Source organism: Cygnus atratus, chromosome 2 (assembly GCF_013377495.2).
Source record: "Cygnus atratus isolate AKBS03 ecotype Queensland, Australia chromosome 2, CAtr_DNAZoo_HiC_assembly, whole genome shotgun sequence".
In the NCBI taxonomy this organism is placed as follows: domain Eukaryota; kingdom Metazoa; phylum Chordata; class Aves; order Anseriformes; family Anatidae; genus Cygnus; species Cygnus atratus.
In genome coordinates this window covers 118,645,184-118,653,590 of record NC_066363.1, presented here as the reverse complement: position 1 = coordinate 118,653,590, position 8,407 = coordinate 118,645,184, and positions in this window count along the sequence as shown.

Here is an 8,407-nt window from a genome sequence, read left to right as displayed (position 1 = left end):
AGTAGCGGACATTGTTATAGTTGTGTTGCATCATAGTTGTTTAAGGTGTAGCAAAAGGTTAAGCATAATTTTATCAAAACACCTTGAAGTTAATTCTATATCTTGACATGATTCATTGAAGCTGTGAAATAGTGACATTGAAAGGTTGTGGTTAACTCCTGCTTACTCTCAAACAGGGCCAGTCACATTTTCATCAGAGTGTAGCAAGCACTTTCATCGGCTGTATCACAACACAAGGGACTGCTCAACGCCTGCTTGTAAGTTGTAGCTAAAGTCAATTAAAATCCAACTGTGATACTTGGTTAGAAGCAACTTGCTTTTCCTGCTCAGTGTTTGATGTGCTGATTCTTCTGTAACATTTTCCCTTCACTTTAGCAATATTCTACAGAATACATTGAAGGTCTTACAATGCACAAATTAATTTCTGTTAATAAATGCAGTTACAGTCAACTAAATAAAATAGAGATCCTTATAAGTGAGACTAACATAAATGAAATGAAAACTCTGGAAAAAAAAAAAAAAAAAGAAAAAAGCAGGCATGCCTATACAGAGGTGGGATATGAAGCCATATTCTCCTTCCCACTCTCATTAGCTCTACTCATGCAATAAGATGAAATCTGAAAAATTCCCTACCTTTCGTTAACTGTCAATTACATGTTTTTATGTTGCTTTTGACTACGTGCCAGTTTCTGATGGCAATTATCTAATATATGCTCACTGTTAAAGAACAAAAAAACAATTTATTCATCATTTCTGTTATTGACCCATGCATTTCTTTCTTATCAAGTAGTATTCCACTATGAGATCAACAGAAGTTTTGCTGCAAGACAGACTGAATGCAAATGATTTACTGAAAAAGAAAACTATCCTAATGTCTTATTAAATGGATAAAACACAGAAAAAATGAACAAATAAACAAACAAACCAAAAAAGTCCATTACAATTAAGTTAGCAATCTCTAGTCGAATGAACAATTCAAAGAAACTAATTGGAGAATAAGCTATGCCATTTCATTAGCAAATGTGGATCTCAGTGATGTGTAAGCACATACTATGGAGTGGCACACTTTGGAAATTTTTCAGGATTTAACATTAAAAAAAAATCACACTCCTTGTCACACTTTGCAAGATGATGAGCACTTTTTGTGAGCAGCTGAGAGGCTTTAGTTCTCACAAAAGCTCAGAAGCACATCCTCAGAGGATGTGGCTTTAGAAAGGGCAGCCCTCATCTTTATCTGCCCTTATGCTGGTCAGAAGTTGAAATATAGAAATCAAAGGCTAATTCTCAAAGGTTATACATATAGCACATAATGAGTAGGCTAGACACACATCTCTCACATGCTACATAACAAAATGCCAAGCATGTTGCATATTGCATACCTTGAATATGTGGATCCACAGTACGTAGACATTATTTGGACTTCCCCATCTTCTCTGAGTGCTTCTGTCTGTATTAAGAAACACAGTCATAATATTTCTCTTGTAATTAAACTTTTCTCTAAACCAGATTGCAGTTTGAACTGTGTGAGGAACTGATTTTTAAGTTTAACTAGCAGCCCGGATATTAACTTAAAAATGTGATTAAAGCCAAAGCAGGTTTTATTTATCCTTTTCTTCAATCAGACCCAAAGCAGACAATGACTTTCATTCAGTCTTAAACGTTCTATTGATCTAAAAGAATTGAACACTCACCTGTCTGCAACTTATCCAGCATTCAAGGTTTAGAGTAGTTATCAAGGCTGATCACAGCCAGGATCTTTTCCAGTGTCTTTAGAGGAGTTTGTTGTTTTGTTTCAGGCAAATCCTAGCTGCCATAGGACTTCTGAGGATGGGTTACTTCCTGTCCTACTGACACAGTTAAGTTCTTTAACAACATTCCCTGAAGCACTGATCCCAGGTTAGCATTCAGTCCCTTGTTGTTTGACATAATTTCTGTCAAGTTTTATCAAGAAACTTATCAAACAAGAGAAGAAGATTGTATTTAGTATTCCTTGTTACTAAATGCTTAGGTCTTTCCATCAGAAAGGATGTCAGTGGCTCAGGGACCACTTGAAACAAATGGCCATTTGAACAGAGGACACTAGAGAAAGAGCAAGTAGGACTAGTACCTCTCATCTGATGGTTAAGATTTAGTTAGACACGGAAAATATGGATTCCTATTAATGTTAATAGTAAGTGAAACAATAAAAAAGTCTGAAAGGGCCTGACCTCAGTACCTCATAGCCTGTGTATAGGAATAGCCTCCCAAGTAATGAGTTAAGTTCCTTCAGGTAAAGTTGGGAATTGAACCTGGTCTTCTACATCTTAGGAGGGAACTGTCTAGTAGAAAATGAACTGCTTCCATCTCTCACATTTCCTCTAGGGCCTCAGCTAGGATAAGGTATAAATTTGTATTTTGCACTCATAATTTCATGAATTTCCATCAGAGAATGTTTTCATTGTGTAGACAGCCTGAAATTCTAGTACAAGTTCTACATTTAATTTGATGCAGTTTTTGAGGGTATCTGACAACTGAGATTCATTATTGCTGATGCTAATTTTGTTTTACAGATTATAAAAGGTGTGCAAGGTTGCTAACAAGATTAGCAATGAGCCCTTTGTGTACACAGTCCTAGGATATTTGTTATGTAAGTATCATTTTTTCCCACTCGTGCTTTTTATTTGTTTCATGGTCTAATGATTTACTTCACATTCGTACCTTGTTATCAGGTGTGTATACAGAAATGTTATATTAACAGTGCATCAACTTGCATTTCTGGCATTGCTGTAAGAACTGCCTAGTACCTCATGGTAATACATAGAATCACAGATGTCTCTGATACATGCCCCAGTCATAGGTGGTACCATAGAGCAAAATTATGCTCTGGATCACATCTTGCTATCAAAATTTTGAGAAGACTGACTGGTGAAGGTGAAAAGTGTGTAAGGACTTAATACATTTGTTACAAGTTTTTTGTTGTTGTTGTTTTTTTTGTTTGTTTGTTTGTTTGTTTTTTGCTGTTAATGCATGGAAGAAACAGAAAGCCTTGGTCTCAGGTCTGAAATCATAACAGACATGCTGTCACTTTATTTATCTTCAGGATCACTTGTCATTCCCAAATCGTCTCCTGAAAATTTGTCTAAAGTTAATACCATAAATGGTGATGGGAGTAAACTGAATATAAAGATGTGCCAAAGCTGAAGTCTTTCAGTAACAAGCTGTGGAAGGTACCAGTTCAAACTCGTTCACTAGCATGTTAAATATGCTAATTAAACATCAGTGTCACTGATAAAAGGAACATCTCCAATTGAGCTGTTTTTTCTAGCAGTTTGAATATCACCAAATATTGTTTACAGTTCTCACACTAATTTGAAATACCACACTGGTTATTATGGGCTAAGACATAAAATCAGTGAAAAATGATTTATTTAATTTTTTTCAAAGATGGTTTCCTCTTACCACCTCCTTCTGACAAGTGCTGCCTGGAGTTTGGGGGAGTAGTGTATGTCACTTCTTTCTGCATCAAGACTTCAATTCATACTAATCAAGAATAAGAAAGGAAGAGTAGGATATGAGTCAGTGTTAGCTGATTTGATTCGCAAGTGGAGGTGGGTTTCATTCTGCTGGCTGTGTGAAAATGCCTAGAAGAATATGGCAATATTTCAGTGCTGAGAAGAAATGACAATTTCTTTCGCCTCTTCATTTCTTTTCTTAACTATTTTTAGTCTGTTTGTCCTCTTGCCTTCTGGGTCTTGCAGATGGTCTTAAATATATCAGGGGCACTAAACGTGAGACTGACTAAGGGATGTTGTTACTTTGCCAGGATCTCCTTTTTGTAACTGAAGGCAGGAATCCTTTTCTGAATGCCTTTTTTTTTTTTTACATCCTTACATACTTGCATGTTTGTAGGTTTTCTCATCCAAATCTCAGCATTTTAAACCATCCCAGAAATCTCTTGGTTTATGCACTTTAATCTGTTTAGTCTCTGTTTGCCCTCCATCTGTATCTCTTTACTCCTCTGGGTTCATGGTATACACCTTCCAGAAAGATTTCTGGATGTTCTGATACTTTTTTTCCTTTCAAGCTGATGTATCAAAAGTCTATTTCCATATCCTCAGTACAGAAGCCTCTATCATAACCTCTTTCCAGTTTTAAAATATAAAAGGATCAAAAGTTATTCCTGATTTGCAGATCTAGCTGTTCTAAGTAGCCTTCCAAAAATACATTCAGAGGTAATGTGTGGGGAAGAAAATATAAGCCATGTGCACTGTGTTCATATAAAATTGTACCTAAGCTGGCTTACTGCTTACAATGTTAAAAATAGGGAGAACATTATAAGAAAAACTAGAGCTATGATCTGAATGTTTCGCAGATGCCTCTGTACTCCCTTGCTCTGTTCTTCCACCAGGTAGACAGAGTGGCTAGTTTCCACTAGAGGTATCCGGTACCTTCTTGGAATGGACACATTCTCCTGAGAAGGATGAAGGGCAGCAAGAGCTGCTCTGTCCTCCCTCTGACAAAACAGCAGCACATTTTTTAAGAATGGAATAGCTATGAATAATCTACAATATAATAATTGTGAAGAATATGTACTATAATAATGTGGTGAAGGGGTGGAGTGTGTGCAAATTGTCCATTTTGTTGGTGTTGTGATCAACATAACAGTCAACAATGTTATGTTGATTTTGGTGTAAGGATTTTTTTTTTTTCATGCAAATAAAGGTTGTGATGATTGTGATGTAAAAGTATATTTAAATGATATTACATGACTTTGTAATTGCTTCTACTCCACCTTTTGGCTCAGAGGATCTGTTTTCCTCTCCACCTGCATGACAGCTGACAGAGGATTGGGTCCTAGTTACAGTTTCACACAAAGGAATTTACCTTTGCTTTGAAATATGAGAGAAGCCTGGAAATTCTCAGTTGCCTCCAAGACAGAGGGTCTTTTGCTCAAAGGCCTGACAGCTATTTTTAAACATTTCTTCTGCATGCACTAAAATAGGCTTCATTTTCCTCATAAAAAGAACTGCAGTGCTATTACGCAAATATTTTATTCCCCCCCCCTGTAAATGCCTGAGAACAAAAAGGTGATGGGGTCTATTAATGTTAGAAATGAAGTTTTGTCTGGGAGAATCCAGTCTTCCCCTCGGTGTTGGTAGTACGTGGCAGTGGGAGCTGAAGGGGAGCTGCTGCAGGCTGTGTTTCAGGACCATGGAGAAGGTCACAGCAGGGCTATGGCTTTTAGAGTTGTTGTTATTATCATTATTATTACTATTTTTAATTCAGTTGATTGCAAATGGAAGTGAAGCATTTAATGGAATCCAAAATCTAGAAATGCACATGACTACGTGCGTGAGAAACTGGTGAGATGTGCAGTGTGGATTGCTATGAGTTAAACATCTCAGCATCAGCTCTGGTGATTTGCCACTGCAAAATTCCTTGGTGTTCACAGGAGGGCAAGACCCACTGGCAGTCTGGAGTTAAGATTTGTGCAACCCACAGGAAACTCTGATTTACAAACAGAATTATATTGAATTATTAAGCAGTCTTCCTCTGTGTCTTGAAACTAGTTATAAAATGGTATGTCCTTTTCTCTTGTAGACTTTCTACTAAGGAGAGAATTCTGATTTGCCAAGAAAGTGCCTTGAAATCTTCCAAGACAGAGAAGACATCTTTTACCTTTTTGATTTACAACATTTTGTTACTAGATGCATTTTATTTTCATATATTTGTTGGGACATTCCATATTTGTGTGAAACATTATTTTATTTTAATTTGTAAATTTGTTGCCTATAGTTCAGACAAGCCAATTATTTAAATACATTGTATATAAAGAATACTAATAATATACTGATTAAATGTTATAACCACATGCAGGGAGTTGGTAAAAATTTTGCTGTTTCTCTTGTTCCATTGTATTTACATCATTTTGCTCAGGCTCTTACTTTCATTATTTGCACTAACTTGGAATGCTGAAGTCTATGTAACTGAAATCTGAATAAGCTGTGGGGACGTTTTACTTGCCATGGAAGATATTTTATATTATGAAGCTTTGTTAATATATACATATATATTATTGCGCATCAGAAAAAAAAAATGCTCAGAAATGCACCTTGCTTTCAGGAACATTGTATGACTATTTGGGATTATCATCAGTTACATTTGTACTGGCACTTATGGAAAGAGTTGCAAATAATGTAAATATAAAGACTGGAAAACTGCAATGCAGTTTTGGTGGAATAAAGAACATAAAAAGAAACTATTTTCCAGGGTGGGTATTTAAATTTATTAAGGGGCTACTTATTTAGTACATATCTTTAGTTTACCTGGTGAAGTCAAAATAATTTTCCACTGAGAACTGCAAACTCATGGGTTTACCTTTTTTGCAGCATTTGTTTTCAAGAAGTAAATTTTGTTCAGGCATTTATTCTTCAGCTAAATGGGGTGCCAACAAAAACATACCGTGCAATCACTGTGAACAGAAACCTTCTGTGAGTGTGAAGAGAGCATAATAGCCCTGTAGAAGAGAAAATAGTGAGAGAAAATAGTATAATAAACTGAAGGGTATAATGAAAGTATTTGGCTGGTAACATATCAAACAAATATTTGGGAAGATTCCAAAGCACAATTGCTACATATTTCTTATCTAAACTTAAATCGTGATGATAACAGTTGCCACTCATTTGTTTCAGTTCTTTTATTCCAAGCATTTTTGATTGATTGACAAAGAATCTGGTATGAAGTGAGAAGTGAGATTTTATGGTCAGGCATAGAGTCATAGACAACACATGTTGATCACTGTGCCCAGATCACAATTCTTGTGATTAACTGACCACTGAAAACCACTGCCCCAGATTGGTTGTGTCTATCCTTTCCCTCAGTGTAGGCTTTGTTATCCTGATAACTTCTATGGCCACTTATGAGGAAAGACTAAGCAAGCTGGGCCTGGAGAAGAGGAGATTGAGAGGGGACCTTATCAGCCTCCATAAATACCTCTGGGGACAATGTAAAGAGGATGAGGCCAAACTCTTCTCAGTGGTGTCCACTGATAAGACAAGGAGTAATGAGTATAAACTGAACCACAGGAAGTTTCATTGCCGTATAAGAATCATAGAATCATAGAGTCATAGAATATCCCGAGTTGGAAGGGACCCATAAGGATCATCAAGTCCAACTCCTGGCACTGCACAGGTCTACCCAAAAGTTTAGACCATGTGACTAAGTGCACAGTCCAATCGCTTCTTAAATTCAGACAGGCTTGGTGCAGTGACTACTTCACTGGGGAGCCTGTTCCAGTGTGCGACCACCCTCTCGGTGAAGAACCTCTTCCCGATGTCCAGCCTAAACCTCCCCTGCCTCAGCTTGACAGCATTCCCGCGGGTCCTATCACTGGTGATTATTGAGAATAGGTCAGCGCCTGCCTCTCCACTCCCCCTCGTGAGGAAGTCGTAGACTGTGATGAGGTCCCCCCTCAGCCTCCTCTTCTCCAGGCTGAACAGGCCCAGTGACCTCAGCCACTCCTCATATGTCTTCCCCTCTAGGCCCTTCACCATCTTCGTCGCCCTCCTCTGGACACTCTCCAACAGTTTAACGTCCTTTTTGTACTGTGGTGCCCAGAACTGCACACAGTACTCGAGGCGAGGCCGCACCAGTGCAGAGTAGAGCGGGACAATCACTTCCCTCAACCGACTAGCAATGCCGTGGTTGATGCACCCCAGGATACAGTTGGCCCTCCTGGCTGCCAGGGCACACTGCTGGCTCATATTCAACTTGCTGTCAACCACAACCCCCAGATCCCTCTCTGCAGGGCTGCTCTCCAGCATCTCGTTGCCCAGTCTGTACGTATACCCAGGGTTGCCCTGTCCCAGGTGCAGGACCCGGCACTTGCTTTTGTTAAACTTCATGTGGTTGGTGATCGCCCAGCTCTCCAATCTGTCCAGATCTCTCTGCAAGGCCTTTCCACCCTCATCCAAGTCCACAACTCCTCCAAGTTTGGTGTCGTCGGCAAATTTGCTCAAAACACCTTCTAGTCCTACATCCAAATTGTTTATAAAAACATTGAAGAGGACTGGCCCTAAAATGGAGCCTTGAGGGACCCCACTAGTGACCATCTGCCAGCCTGATGTGGCCCCATTTACCACAACCCTTTGAGCCCTGCCCGTCAGCCAATTGCTCGCCCATCGTATGATGTTTTTGTTTAGTTGTATGCTGGACATTTTGTCCAGTAGGATCCTATGGGAAACCGTGTCAAAAGCTTTGCTGAAATCCAAAAAAATCACATCAGCTGGTTTCCCTTGATCGACTAGATGGGTGGTCTTATCATAGAAGGAATTCAAATTTGTTAGGCAGGACCTACCCCTCATGAACCCATGTTGGCTGGGACCAATGACTGCATTGTCCCCCAGGTGCGCTTCAGTAACTTCAAGGA